At 33.8% G+C, this 16,158-nt stretch overlaps 1 long non-coding RNA gene across 1 annotated transcript; it reads right to left on the bottom strand.

The window, feature by feature from the left end:
• Positions 1-6,510: 6,510 nt before the first annotated feature.
• LOC125754927 (uncharacterized) lies at positions 6,511-15,947 on the bottom strand. The gene is made up of 3 exons (XR_007410075.1): positions 15,806-15,947; positions 8,173-8,212; positions 6,511-6,606 (listed from the first exon to the last, which is right to left on the bottom strand). It is a non-coding gene; the product is annotated as an uncharacterized LOC125754927 (long non-coding RNA).
• Between the last annotated feature and the right edge of the window lie 211 nt (positions 15,948-16,158).

Genomic DNA, 16,158 nt, shown 5'->3' with positions numbered 1-16,158 from the left:
ATACTTAGTTAAAAACTGATTATGAGTGGTTTCATCAATGTTTCAGGGGAATTATCTTCATTCTTAGATTGTAGTATTTGTTTCACAGTCTCTCCATAAATGACTATCTCCCCAAAGGGACTATATTCTGATCAATAACAAGAACAAGAACCAGGGCTTCTGTCTTTGGTTTTCCTAGATAAGATACAGCTATATGGTAAACATCCAATACGTATTTGCTAAATTAAAAAAAAATTAAAATGGCTGTCAGAGAACACACACACACATTTGTTTAATGCATTTCCTCATATTTATAATTTGAGTCTTTTAAACTACATATATAACACATACAGCTTTTATTATGTACCTAATCTGGATTGTGTTATGCCACAAGAGAGATTATATAATCAAAATTTACCAGATTCTACTTAAATAGAGCATGTGTTCGTAATATTCTATTTGAGATCTAATTAGATTTTAAGTACAATTCTGGAATACACTCATTCTGAGGTTTTGTTGGACTCCACAAACTCTCCATCTGAGCTTAGCCATTAAAATTTCTTTTTAAGTTAACTGTGTTAACATCATTCCTAATTTATTCTCCTGAGCTGAAAGAGTCCCCTACTGCTTGTCTGTTTTAGTGTTTAATTGCTTCACAGACTCCCAGATTGAATTCTGTAGCAATTTACTTTGCTCTCCTGGTGAAACAGTGAGATTTTCAGCATGAATTAAAGAAAAATGGAAATGCTAATAAGTAAAAAAAAAAAAAAAAAGTAAGATTTCCTGATTGGAAGCTAATAGTGAATTAATTAATATTATAGAATTGTGTTAGCAGATTTACAGTTTCATTACAAGGGGGCAAAGACACCCTTAGTTCAGAATTACCAAGACTGAACTCACTTACCTGAGAGAGGTATCACTGTCTCATATCAAGAATGAGTCAATCTGTATTATAAAGATCTTTAGAATCCTCTAAAAAACTTTTTTCAGATTTTCCTTGAGAGGTATTAAACCAAACCAAACATGCTTTGCACTATGTTTAACTTCTTATGTTTGTTGAATAGTGTAAGATCTGTAGTGTTGGGTGTCTGTATGTCACCAAATTAAGGAACTAATTAATAAATGAAATATTAAAATAAAAATGGTATGAATTTTGTACAATCCCAAGGTTCTGAATTTTAATTACAAGGGTAACGACTAATATATTTTTTTTTCCATTGGGAAGATACTCAAAATCATTAGACTCGTATTTAATCTTCTGTATTTCTGCATATTCTGAATCAGCCACAAAAGTTCATAGAACTTCAGCATACTAAATTGATACCTGATATCATAGCTAATTAGAAGGAATTTTAATTTTATTAAACTAGAGCTATAGTTGCCAATCAGTGTCTGAAGAGTAACTGCTAATACAGAAATGGGCTTTTGCCCTTTGCAAGGCCAGGCCTGCCATCTACTGTGTGAGAGCCAACTAACCTGAAATTCAATTCTAATCAAGTAAGGTGAGTTGAACTGAATGATCCTGTGTATAAAACTTTCACAAATAAATATGTGAATGCAATTTTAATCAGTAAAAGTTTAAATGGAAAGAGAGTGTTGACTAAATTTTTATTATGTTATGAGATAATTGTTTAAATCAACATCTGATCACTGAATCTTTGCGTTAAAATTCACCTCATTTTCATTCTGATTACATATTTTTGTATTTCAGGAGCTGTAGGAACCATGATAACAAACTCAATATTAAAAAATATCATACTGATTTGCAATCCTATTAATGTAGTTCTTTCAGCAGAAAGAACTGCCAAGAGGAAATGTTATCTGCACTGTCCTCTAACATAGTTGTTACCACGTGTGGCTATTGAGCATTTGTAATGTGTCTGGTGTGACTGAAAGTTTTGTTTTGTTTTTTTAATTTCATTTATTTATTTATTTATTTATTTATTAGAGGTGGTGCTTCTTTTTTTTTTTAATTTTTATTTATTTATGATAGTCACAGAGAGAGAGAGAGGCAGAGACACAGGCAGAGGGAGAAGCAGGCTCCATGCACCGGGAGCCTGATGTGGGATTTGATCCTGGGTCTCCAGGATCGCGCCCTGGGCCAAAGGCAGGCTCCAAACCACTGCGCCACCCAGGGATCCCTGTTTTTTTAATTTTAAATGTAAGTAAATGCAATGCAAATAGTCTTGTGTGGCTCATAGCCACTGTATCTAGGACAGCATGGCTCTGTAGAATTGTTAGTTAACACTATTATTTTTTTCTTGGTCTTCTGAAGCTCTAAAGCAGATATGTCATTTTTGTTTGTCTACTTCAAGTCTTTGTTTAAATTCGTTAGTTAACACCTAGTGTAATATTAGTTTCAATAGTAGAATTTAGTGGTTCATCACTTACGTACAACCAGTGCTCATCACAAGTGGTCTCCTTAATACCCATCACCCATATAACTAATGCCTTGCCCACCTCCCATTCTGGTAAACTACATAAAATAACTTTTCATGGGTTCTCTCATAGTGACTTTTAAAATTTAAAGTTATCTGTAAATAATAGAGGTGTTTGGTTCAGTTAAAAAAGAAAGAAAAAGACACAGATGAAATCTATTTTAAAATAACAAATCTATTATCACTGGAATTTGTTGTCTGGAGATATTAAAAAATCATTTCCCCACACTGTTCAGCATATGATATAATGCACAAAAAATCAAAACAACTTTATATAAAATGAAAAATATGATCACACATATATTAAAAGTGTCCATAGGGGGAAAGATAATGAGAGGTTTTATCTCTTGCACATATAATTCTTAGATTTATATCCGTACAAAAGATTTCCAAAACAATTCACTCAGTTTATTTCTGCATTATAAGCAGTGAAAATGCCTTCGCCAGGTTTCACAATTCATTAAATCATTTAATCAATTGATATGACTACTTAATATCAAAGAGAGGAATTGAATCAGTTTTCATAATTTATAATTGACTTATCTTTACACAAGATATGCTACCTCTAGGGTACAGAGCATTTTTAGATTTTTATGAAGAGAATTTCACCATATTCCATTCTATTCCTCTCATGAATAGTTGGATTTAGCATTTGGATCTATCTTGGAACAGAATTTTCAGAAATTTTCTCAAATCTTAATTCCCTGCGAAATCCATACTCAATGCTCATACTTTATGAATTGCCCTACAATTAAGTTGAACAAAGTTGGCCCTTTCTTTTAGCTTATAAAGGAGATAAAACATACACACATGTATTACATACATTCATACATGTATACACACAGGTACGTATGCACATAAGTATAGGGTACATCAAAAGTAATATTTTCACAGTGATTATCATATGAAAATGGAACTATAAGTCATTGCATTACTATTCTCATTTTATAACTTCTTCACAGAATTTTTAAAAATTTTCTTCATTTATTTTTTTAAGATTTTATATATTTATTCATGGAAGACAGAGAGAAAGAGAGGCAGAAACACAGGCAGAGGGAGAAGCAGGCTCCCTGCAGAAAACCAGATGTGGGACTCAATCCCAGGACCCGGGATCATGCCCTGAGCCAAAGGCAGATGCTCAACCACTGAGCCCCCAGGCGTCCCGCTTCACAGAATTTTCAAGAAACATTAACAATAGGGGATTTAAGTTAACACTGACATGTGAGAATCAGATTTTATATTTCACACTAAATAATTTTCCTTAATGTGAATATTTTAAAAATATTTTATCAATGCATATGCTTATAAGATTTATGAATATCTTTGAAGGTATGTGTAAAAAATGAAATCAATAATTTATCATGCATACATTCTTTACCAAATCTCACGTTAAAGAGTTCAGACACAGGGTTCAACTTATTTTTTTAATATATTTGTATATGTGCTGCCGAAGCGAGTACTTTAATATATTTGGATGAGAAATTCATCATTTATTTAAAATTGGAGGCACTTATTTTATTTTTAATTTTTTCCAGTATATGTATAAGAAATTACTTTATAGCTTTATTTGGATATTTCGATTTCATCTTCAATGGGTGCAATTTTCAAATAAGAAACAGGTTTTATTATCTTGTATTGAGATATAAGTGACCTATAACATCATATTCATTTCAGTGTATAACACACTTATTCAATATTTGTGTACATGTTGTGAAATGATCTCCACAATAAGTCTAGTTAACATTCTCTATCACACGTAGTTAATTACTTTTTTCTTATGATGAAAATTTTTCATATTTACTCTTTTAGCAGCTTTCAAATATATAATAAAGTATTATTAATTAGTCACCATGGTGTTCATTATATCCCTAGGACTCTCATAACTGGAAATTTTGTACTTCCTGACCTCCTTCACTCATTTCACCCACCACCACCCCCTGCCTCAGGCAGCCACCCATCTTTTTATCTAAGTTTGTTTTTTTTTAATTCTGCATGTGAGATCATATGCTACGTCTTTCTCTCTCTGACTTATTTCACTAAGCATAATGCCCTCAAACTCTGTGTTATCACAAATGGCAAGGCTTTCTTTCTTTTTTAAGGAAAAACATCTTTGTATATAGGTAACATTGCAATGTTTTATTTTATGGCCTTAATAAAAGTATTGATCGTGTTGAATTATTAATATCATCATGGAATAAATCTAGAGATATAGGAAATGCTTGAAACAATTCCTCTCAATATCCCTAAATGCAATATGTAAATATTCAAAGTGAAATGATCACTCTACCTACCCTAAATATTAGAGATAACTGAATCATGGAGTATCCTTAAGGCAATGTTTTGCTACTCTTGCATTATCAGCACTCCAGCTCACCATGCCCTCTGTTTACCCTAGAACATGATTTGGCCTTTAACTTTACCAAGAATTAATGCTGATGAGAAGAAGGAAGTTAGAGCCAGGAGCAGGAGACATTTCCAACCCTTTCTGTCCACCTTTCATGTAGGTGACTTAACAAAGCTCTTCTTTCTGGGAGTATGTCAGTGAATCAGTTCTTGACTGCGTCACTAGCATATGTTGGTGTGTCTTCCTACCCTTTCTCATGTCTGTTGCTTATTTTTAACACAATCTTAGGAAGTCATATGCTGAATATAAGAAATACAAGTGACTGGGGCAATTGGTATTTCTTGACTACTATATATTTTTTTCAAATATAAAGTTGATTACACATAACAGGTATTTTCTTATGCTGGTATTTTTTGCTTTCTCAATAAAGATGCCATAGTTCGCTAATTTATAGAAGTCCATTGTGTGATTGAGAATTTGGCCTAAAGAATGTGAAATAAAGAATCTGAAATGAATTATTTATCCAAATAGAAAGACCATATATAAAAGGATATGTCAGCTCTTCCACTCAATTAAGGAACTAAAGTTTCGCCTGGGTGGCTCAGCAGTTGTGTCTGCCTTCAGCCCAGGGCATGATCCTGGAGACCCAGGATCCAGTCCCACATGGGGCTCCCTACAGTCTGCTTCTCCCTCTGCCTGTACCTCTGCCTCTCTCTCTCTGTCTTTCATGAATAAATGAAAAAAAAAATTAAAAGAACTAAAATATTGACTTCTGATAGTGTCAATAGTGTTGGTGATAGTTGATAGTGATAGCGTCGGTTCCGTTTACTTTCCTTATTTAAAATGACTGAAAAATCTTTTAGGAGATCATGAAAATAATTTGTTGAAAAATCAGATCAGGTAACCAATCAAGCATATTTATCTTTGATACAATAGAACAGTTTTTTTAAGTGTGTTCTCATTTTACTTTTAGGATTTCTATTATTAGAATGTATACAACTTATATTGGACAGTTATACTTCCAAAACCCTCTATAGAAAATCTGATATTTTATTGTGTTTGAAAATAACTGCTTTAATATGCTTACCAAAATATGTGCTTAGTTATGTGAAATCTACAAATATGTAATTTTTATGACCTAATATCCCTTAAATTTCACTAAGAAAATAAGGCTAGACAATACAAGAAGCAGAAAATGATAGCCTCTTTTTTTTTCAATATGTCCTTAGAATATCACCTTCCTATTTTCTGTCATTCATTTATCCGAAGAAGAATTTCTGGCCCTTAGAAAAAGAGCTACCTCAACTCTTTAGTACTTTGTATTTTAGATTAATCTTAAAAAATGATAAGAGGGCCCTCCTTTGGCTATTTCAGGTTAAAAAATACATATTTGCAAAAAATATATGAATAAAACCAATGGGGAAAAAAAAACATACCCAATTTAAACTGGTCCAAAAACTGTAAACAACAGCTCATCAAAGAAAATATACAGATGACAAATAAGCATGTGAAAAGATGCTCTTGTTGCATCAGGGAAATACAAGTTAAAACCACAACGAGATACCACTACACAACTATTAGAATGACCAAAATCTGGAACGAGACAATATCACATGATGCTGAGGAGGGTAAACAACAGGAATTCTCATTCATTGCTGGCTGTAGTGCAAAATGGTGTGGACACTCTGCAAGACAGTTTGGTGGTTTCTGACAAAGCTGAACGTACTCTTACCATGACACAGCAGTTGTGTTCCTTGTTACATGTCCAAATGAGTTGAAAACTTATATCCACACATAAAGCAGCATAGAGATGTTTATGGCAGCTCTATTCATGATTGTCGAAACCTGAAAGCAACCAGGAGGTCTTTCAGTAAAGAAATGGGTTCTCAAGCTATGAAGGAAACCTAACTGCAAATTATGGAGCGAAAGAAGCCAATCTGAAAAGACTACATATTGTAAAATTGCAACCATATGGCACTTTAGAGAAGCTAAGACTATGGAGACAGTAAGACATTCAGCAGTTGCCGGGTACTTGGGTTGGGAAGATGAAAGATGGGGCATGTAAGATTTTTAGGGCAGTGAAAATACTCTATGTAATAGTAAAATAATGGAAATATGTCATACATTTATCCATCCAACCCATAGAATATACAACACCAAAAATGAACCTTAAGGTAAACTATTGATTTGGGGTGATTATGTGGTAATGTAGGTTTATCCTAGGTTAAAAAAAGATAAAACACTCTAAGTGATGTTGATAATGGGGAAGCTATGCATGTGTGGGGGCAAGGGGAATGGAAAATCTCAATTTTGTTGTAAACCCAAAACTGCTCTTATAAAAGCTAGTCTTTAAAAAAATTTTAAAAATAAGATAAATACACTTTTTTGTTGTTATTAAATTAAAAACTGACTTAATAATCCTTAAATTATGATGAAAAACTTTACCAACAGAAGGTAGTTCCTTAATAAAAGCAATTTTTACATTCCAGAATCTCTCCTGCAATCATATTTGCTCTAAATATAATGATAAAAATAGAATGTACACTACCGTGTTATCTATTATGGATATATAAAATCATTTCCTGGCTTAAAAAAGAAAAATGAACGTATACATTTCATAGCACTACAAAAAAAACTACAGCATTCATTAAAAATGAAATAAAGTTGTAGCAAATGTACTATACTAATGCAAGATGTTAAAAATAGAGGGAATTGAGGTGGTTAGTGCTGAAAGGGAAATTGAGGAATCTCAATACTCTTAGCTCTAAAAGTATAGCTCAGGAAAACTGAGATAAAATTAAAACTGCTCCAAATTTAAATTTATTACTTAAAAAGTAAGAAAAAATAAACCATTTGATCTTATAATTTAATATAAATAAAATTTTAATAGTTTAAAAAGGCAAAGGTTGGGATTTTGTACAAAGCCTATTTCATTTGGAGATGCAAAATCATCAGACCCCACCTTCTGGCTGTCTCCATTTCTATGTCTGTGTTATTCCCAGTTTTGCCTATTGCCAATAATTTTTCAGCTCATTATAAAGGAATCTCCCTCCCCTCATGAGTTTTGACAAAAAAATAAAAGGAAGGACTCTAATTTATCAACTTGAGTTTTGTGCTCTTCTTACTATCTTTTTAGCATGATCTGACTAGGTGCCCTTATTCCTACTTAGCTACTAAACATGCATCTCTTAGCCAAAATTGAGAGTCCCTTTTTAATGTAATTTTATGCTGTATATATATATATATATATATATATATATATACACACATATATGGCTGTTTTCTTCACTACCTTCTGGTTTTCTTGGTTTAATATAATGTTTATACATAGAACCATATTCCTTTTTTTAACTGATATAAGCATAGAATTAGGAAATAATAAACATTTGTTGAAGGAAAAATAGTAATAACCTGTCTCTCAGGGCATTCGGTGAAGAATTCCAAGAGATTCCTAGAACAAAATATCACTGGTGTTACTCAAGACATGTTTGCCAATTCTTCTCAACTTTAAAACAAATATAATAATAAGCAATAGTGAGTCTTTGGCTTTATATGCTAAGTATTAGAGTAATCATTGCACTAATAAATCTGTTTCTTGATATATATTTTGAGAATGACAGGAAATAGGTAACTACTTTAATTTTGCATACCAATATTTGGTAAAGAGATATAGTTAGGAGTTGACACTTCAGATTTCTTATAGAGACTTCTAGTTAATCTAGATTATAAAACATATATGGTGTTCCTATTTAAACTTGTTCTACAAGAATAAATTGGCCAAATGAAATATGAAAGTGTACTGTTTCCTTATATTATTAAGTCTGTAGTAGAGAGGGAAATTTCTAGATGTCTGGAACAGAAAGGAAGCTCAAAGTAAGTTTGGGAATAAGGCATTGATTTCAAAATAGCCTATGGGTATCAGAAACGGATATGGATTTTAATGTTTTTTGAATGGCCAAAACTTAGTGTCAGGGGACAGAATGTTCTGGAAAATCTGTGCCTTGCAAAACATGGGAATTGGATCCCAATATGCACTATGTTGTATTTGAAATAGTCAGCAAATACAGTCATGTAAAAATTGAATTAGACATTGAAAGGGGGGATTTTGCTATAGGCAACTTCCAGAAGAGAAGTGCTTATTTTCACAGGAAACAACTTCTAGTAAAAATTAGCTCTTGGGATGCCTGGGTCGCTCTGCAGTCAAGCATCTGCCTTTGGCTCAGGGCGTGATCCTAGAGTCCTGGGATCGAGTCCTGCATCAGGCTCCCTTCATGGAGCCTGCTTCTCCCTCTGCCTGTGTCTCTGCCTCTCTCTCTCTCTCTCTGTGTGTCTTATGAGTAAATAAATAAAATCGTTAAAAAAAAAATTAGCTCTTATAATTATCCCCTCCCCCCCACCAAAACAACAACAACAACAACTAAAAAACAGCATACTAGTGTGAGAGAGTGTCAATAAAGAAACAAGTTGGGCCATTTAAAGTGTAATAAGTAGAAAATAAATTGAACATCACAAAAGACTTATAGTAATTATGTTAAAATGCTATCAAATAATTTTGGTAATGGCTAAAACTGTGAGGGTTCTGAATTTTACTACTTCACTCATTCAAAGCAGATTTTGAAGATGATGGATGGGCATGGGATGCTGGGTAAAGGATTTTAGAAGCTGATGAGACAAGGTACCCAGTCCTTAAGAGAAGAAGCCAGCACTCTGAAGACACTTAGACAAAAAGGATGTAGAGTCCCAGCAGAAAGCTACAGCACCAGTGGTGCACGAACAGAAGTAAGAGTTAGATCTGTCCAAGTGCTGTACCTCAAGAGAAAACATGAAAATGTTTTCATTGGAATGAAGGGAACTTCAGAAAGGTCAGCAAAAGAATTTGTATGCTCTCTTACCATGAGTCACTTGCCTAATCCCAAACCATGCATGCAGAGGGTAAGACATGAAAAAGTCCAGCAGAAAGCAGCGTCTGGAAGGCTAAAGGGTTTTGCGGTAGTTTTCAGCAACTTCAAGATGCAGGCAGGGATGAACTTGATTTTATTCTGAATTTAGAAACATCGGCTCTGGTAAATGACTCAGAATTTTACCAATTAATCCCAAAGCATCGCATCGTGTGATGAAGGCACAACTGAAAAGGAGCACCAACACTACAGATCCCTAAAATGAGCTCTCTGCAATGAGAGTAAATTGCTGGCACTCACGTTGCTAGCAAGGAAGGGGGAACTTTACTTTCTTGAGAAGATTTTATCCTCCAGAGCTTCTGTCAACACAAAGTATGGCCAAAGGGAGGAAAAAAAGAAAAAGCATGTTAAAAAAACAAAATCAAATCCAAGAGGAAAAATAAACAAATGGAAACAGGCTATCAGAAAATCCAAATAAAGGCATTATGAGACAGAACTTTAAAATATTCATCATTTGTATATTGAAGAAATAGAGAACTTCAGAGAATCTACAAAAGTAACCAAGTGGAAATTCAATTTATTTCTAGGTATTTTCTGGGTTTTGATATTATTTTATCTAGTATTTTTCATTTTATATTAGGTTGTTCATTGATTTCACGTAATCTTAGATCGTTGCTTTTTTTTTAAAGATATGCTGTTGACTTTTTAAAAAAGATTTATTTATTTACTTGAGGTGTGGGAGGGGCGGAGAGAGAAAGAATCTTAAGCAGACTCCATGCTGACCATATTGCCCAAGGCAATGGTGGATCTCAGGACCCTGAGATCATGACCCCAGCAGAAACCAAGAGTCAGAGGCCTACACCCAACTCCACCACCCAGAAGCCACTTGACTTTTGTATATTGATGTAGATTCTATGACTTTGTAATATTTATAATATTATTATTATAATATAGTATTATTATAATAATAATAAATAAATACTATAATATTATTATTAATCCGAAGAGCTGGTTTATGTATTTTTTTGATTTTCAAAAGTTAACTTCTAGGGCATCAGGTTTTCCTGTGTGCATATAAATGTGTGTATGCCTTGTGGTTACTCAGGTATTCATTTTATGAAAAAAATGTACTTTCAAAAAAATAATAAATAAAAGCAAGATATGTATGATTAAATCTCCCAAAATAAACTGCAGACATTCAAAGACATGGATATATAAAGGCAAAGTCTGTAATCAGTTATTTAAGAAAGATGTGTCATCGGTAGAAGAATGGGGGAGTATGAGCACAATAAATATAAATCTACAACAGAAATATGGTACTGAGACTACTGAATCGAAAAGACCAAATTCAAATCTTAAAAGTTACCAGACAGAAGGGAAAATTCCCTATGAAAAAACAGCACTAAAATAACACACTTTAAGTAAAAATAAGGACCAAAGAACTTGGAATAATAGTTTATTTATAGTAGTTGGATATCAGGTTAGACTTCTGTATTAAATTAAACTTTCAGTCAATAGAATCGAATATAAATTTTCAAGTGCACCAACTATAACATTTTTCATAGTTCACATCTTGATTGAAATTTTAAGAAAGGGAAGGATAGAAAATGTGGAATACATTCAAATACCTCAATGATATGTATTAAAATTTTGCATAACTCCTAAAAAATGTTATCTATTTTAAAATATGTTGAATAACAGGAGTAGACTCATTGTAAACTTTATTGATCAAACAGAGATGAGGATGAGGTAAATAAAAAGCTTGAAACACAGAAAATATCTACAAAAAAGTAGATTGCCTATTATTTTTGTAATAAAAATATAAAATAACTAAGTATAATAATTAAAGAATAAAAGGTCTACATATAGGAAAAAGTGTATAGACATTTTTATTTATTATATTGAAGGCAATGTAATAAATAAGAGAACAAGTATGTAAATATGAAATCGAAAGGAGATAAAATTCAAACATCGTAAAAACAAATGTGGGGAATGAGAAAGGAGAAAAAAATAGTTGTCCCATATATAATTGAGAGAATAAATGAAAGGAACATAAATTTCTCTAAAATATTGAACTGTAGGAATGAAAAGTAAGTTGATATAGAAATAAGATGAATTATTTATAAGTTGATATAGAAATAAGATGAATTATTTATATTTGCTCTAGAAAAGTTAGAAACCAGAGTTTAAGGGGACACCTGGGGAGCTCTGTGGTTGAGCATCTGCCTTCAACTCAGGGCGTGATCCTGGGGTCCTGGGATCAAATCGCACATCGGGCTCCCTGCATGGAGCCTACTTTCCCTCTGCCTGTGTCTCTGCCTCTCTCTGTGTCTCTCATGAATGAATAATTAAAATCTTAAAAAAAAAATAGAAAGAAACCAGAAGTATTAAAAACCATTATACAGAGACAGAGAACACATAAACACACAGATCACTTCAGACAGAAATTTCTATAAAGATTCTATGTGATTTCATTATCATAAAGTTCTAAAGGCTATAAAAACATAGTGTTAGAGGAAATGGAAGATCTCAGTTATAATTTATATTTTTGCAGGACAATTACTAGAGAGAACTAGAAGTATGAATTTATCAATTATTATTAAATTATCATCATAAAGTAGATAGATATACTCCAAGAATGAAAAAATAACCAATCATGACAAATTATATTATTTCAAAATAATAAAGATTTTCAAACATGAGGCAGTTTCTAAACCTGTTCCTGGGTAGGTTTGCTTGTATACTGGATTTGCATATGCAAGGTTATGGAAATAATTGGAGGCTAGTGATAATCACATCATCCTCCAGAGAAGAAAGAAGGTCCAATGAAGGCTTTTTCTTATATAATAATAAGGCTGGTGGATTGCAAAATAATTAGGTAGGTTTCAGCTTGGTAATTTTTTTTTTTATCTTAATAGCATACATATTGTCTACTGAAGAGGATTAAATTTCTTCGTAATTTAATTAGAAATTTACAAGGTAGAAACATTTTCAGGAAACTGTGTATCATGGAAGCAATTCAAGGTCCTCACAGGACAAGAAGCTAAGTATCTGACTTTGGGTACCCATATTCTTACTTTGATCTGAACATTTTGACTTAAAATGCTGATGGGATCCATGTCAGATTTAGATACCTATGATATATGGTTGTTTTAATATAATTTAAAGCTGTGTAGCTGAGAGAGGTCCTTATAAAAGTAAATGAAATTTCAAAATATTTTTTAAAAGTATAAAAATGTAAGACTGATTAGCTGCCATACCATTAAAATGTATTTAGATTGGAAAGTCAAATAATTTGATTTTATCTAATTCTCATATCTCACAAAGTGGAAAATATCATACCTCTTCCGTAAGTCTCAAAATGCAATTTGTGGACTTCTTCAGTCAATATTTCCAATCATACTGGGAAGCAGATTCCTTCATCCAAATTAAGTCTAGTAATTTGGAATCCTAGGGAATCAGACCCTCAAGTATTCAATTTTTTTAGTACACATACTGATTCTTAACTATTTTAAACATATATAAAATTAAAATATGTATTAATTATTTTTTAGTCATTTGATTCTGTAGTGTTAGGCAAGTACCTAATTTTTGGCAAATTATTCTTCATGTCCCTTTCCACACCTTTATTTTGTTTCCTGTACACTTATTACTAAAAGATGACTACACAAAGAATGGAATGTTTTTTAAAGAAATGAAGTTATGATTTTGAGAAAAAATAAATTCTGAGGTATATTTTATCTTCTATCATCTGCAATTTATTGTTTATTTCAATTAAAATTATTTATTTAAGAGATAGAGAGGCAGAGATAGTGACAGAGAGCATGTGTGGGGAAGAGAGAGAGAAACAGGCTTCCTGACATGGGGCTTGATCCTGGAGCCTTGGGATCAGGACCCCAGCCAAAGGCAGACTCCTAACCAACTGAGCCACCCAGGCACTTCTATCATCTGTAATTTCATTTTGCTCAATATTGAAGTTAAGAAAAGTATTGTCAGGGCGCTTGGGATAAGCATCTGCCTTCTGCTCAGGTCATGACCCCAGGGCCCTGGAATTGAGCCCAAGTGTGGGGCCACCTGTTCAGTGGGGAGTTTGCTTCTCCTTCTCCCTCTGTCCCTCCCCGCCGCTCGTGCTCTCTCTCACATAAATAAATAAACAAATAAATAATAAACAAAAAAAATAAATAAAATATTTGAAAGAAAGAAAGAAAAGCAACCTCAGTAAAGTCTAAACTATAATAACTTTTTCTCCCCAGAAAAGGAGGCTTAGAGATCATCCTTTTCAGCAAATTAGAGTGGAAGAGGAAATAGAGAAAATATCCTAAATGACTCAGTTAACATTTTTAAAAGGTAGGATGAAGTCTCTTAAAGTAATATATCCAGAATTTTACAGAGCAAAGTAATAAAATGAGAAGTATCTGATAAAATGTACAATTTTATTTAATTATCTTTTACAAATCCCTTGAAATTAAAAAAAATGGACAGTATTAAGCCACTTCACATTACATAATACAGATCATTTGAATAGATGCTGTCATCCATTTTATGGACTTTCATGAAACAACTGGATTACTTTTTTACCTTTATGGCAGCAGTCATCTCGAGTTTTATACTCACTGTCCTGGCAGATGCCACCTACTGATGAAACAAAGCTGCATTTTGCACCTTCATTTCACATAATCTGAAATCCCTGGAAAGAAAGTCATTTTTGGAGTGATTTTTATTGTAGATAGGATGAGAGCAAAACTTGTCCGTTTCACTCTTACAAGTACACACATGCACAAATCATGTGTATAAAATCAAAGAAAATGAAGCATTGCTATGTGAGAATAGCAATCACGATATAGAGGAAGATCAGATTGTATATTGACTACAGGTGTGGCCTTCAACAAAAATCACTGTGAGGAAAATTAAATTTCACTGTACATTACAATTGTGTCATTAAAGCTATGTTACCTTAGTCTAAACACTTCACTTATGAGGATTTAGTTTTCCTCATTGTGGAACTCAAGGAATTATTTTAGAACTCCTCTAATATTTCTTCCAACACTACATATCTGCTAAGACAATAAAAGAAAAAATATGTAGTCCATACAAATCTTAACATTGCAGTAAAATACTTGAAAAATAAAAACAAATTATTTTATTCAATTTTAGGCTTTAGTTAACATAAAAAGGGTCATTTGGGTGAACTGTATCCTCTGTATCAAAATAGTTATGGAAGTGAAATGTGCTATGTGGGAATTTATTTCACTGTCCCTTGGTGTCATGGCAAAAGAAAAATGCACTTCCTGTTCATCATTTATTTTCTTTGTAGAAGAAAGTGCCAGGCTGTTGTAGCCTGGCCTTGATCATCTCCACCACCTAGTCCATTATCCCTCTCCCCATGTCAGGGAAAACATTCTGGGGAGCCTGGACTTATACCCTACCTGGTGGCAATGAGGCCGCCTTCCCCCTCCTCCCTGATGGTGTCAGAGGTGGGCAAATAGAGGGTGAGAACTTTTACCACCACTCAACAGTAGAAGTAAACAGAACTCATTTGCTTTTGCATCCCGTTTGGTATCAGTGGAGGATGAGTACAAAGCATGAATGCTAACATCTACTCTACTCAGTAGCAAGGAACCCTTCCCTCCTCCATGTCAGCGGAGGCTAAGGGGAGAACCTGACCTTCCTGGGAGGTAGATACCATCACAGTGATGCCAGATTGTTGAGAGTCATTTATTTTGTAAAACTCAAATTAACAGAAAGCAATTTCATTAACAGGTATTACTGCTTGGTGAGTTTCTTGCAATTCAGGACTCTTTGTTGTTGTTGTTGTTGTTGTTTGTTTGTTTGTTTTAGTGTCCTTAAAAGCCATGTGGAACAGGCGGAAAAGCTGAGACTGATGTAATTGTCTGGATGTGTCATTTGGGAACATCAAGACCTAGAGGGCTTTCCCTTAAGCCATAGGGACCCCTCCATGTTACAGGTTCTCCTCCAGTTTGAGGAGTAGACAGGGGTAGACAGAGGAGTGCATACCTGAAGCCAGGCTCTGGAGGCAATGTGCCCCGTGAGAGAAGAGAACTCAACTCTGCACATGCTTCTCCACGTGGAGAAGCTCTCAGCCTTGCCAGGACAAAGGCACACAGAGAAAGAAGTCACAGACTTACCTAACTTGTGAGGGCAGGGGGAGTGGGGAGCACCTGGAGATAAGCTGAAGGTTGGTCCCCCAGAGAGAAGTCCCACAAGTCAAGGCAAATCCATGCAGCTCAAATCACTCCCAGGGCCGTGGAAACTGGATGCACTCTTCAAAGAAACACCTAGTACTCATCAGGAGTAGTTTCAAAGAAATTCTAAAGTTGCCTTGACAACCCTTAAGAAACATTTTACATTTTCCTCTCTTTCTACTCTCCATGGTTGTATGAGAGTCCCTTTGTACCTCCTGCCCACAAACACCTTCACCCTTGGTTATTTAATATGTCAATCAACAGGCTCAATTATTTCCCCTTTGCTCATTACCCAG

This window comes from Canis lupus, chromosome 4, assembly GCF_003254725.2.
Source record: "Canis lupus dingo isolate Sandy chromosome 4, ASM325472v2, whole genome shotgun sequence".
In the NCBI taxonomy this organism is placed as follows: domain Eukaryota; kingdom Metazoa; phylum Chordata; class Mammalia; order Carnivora; family Canidae; genus Canis; species Canis lupus.
Note: the sequence above shows the minus strand (reverse complement) of the source record. Positions and strands in the feature narration are given on the sequence as shown.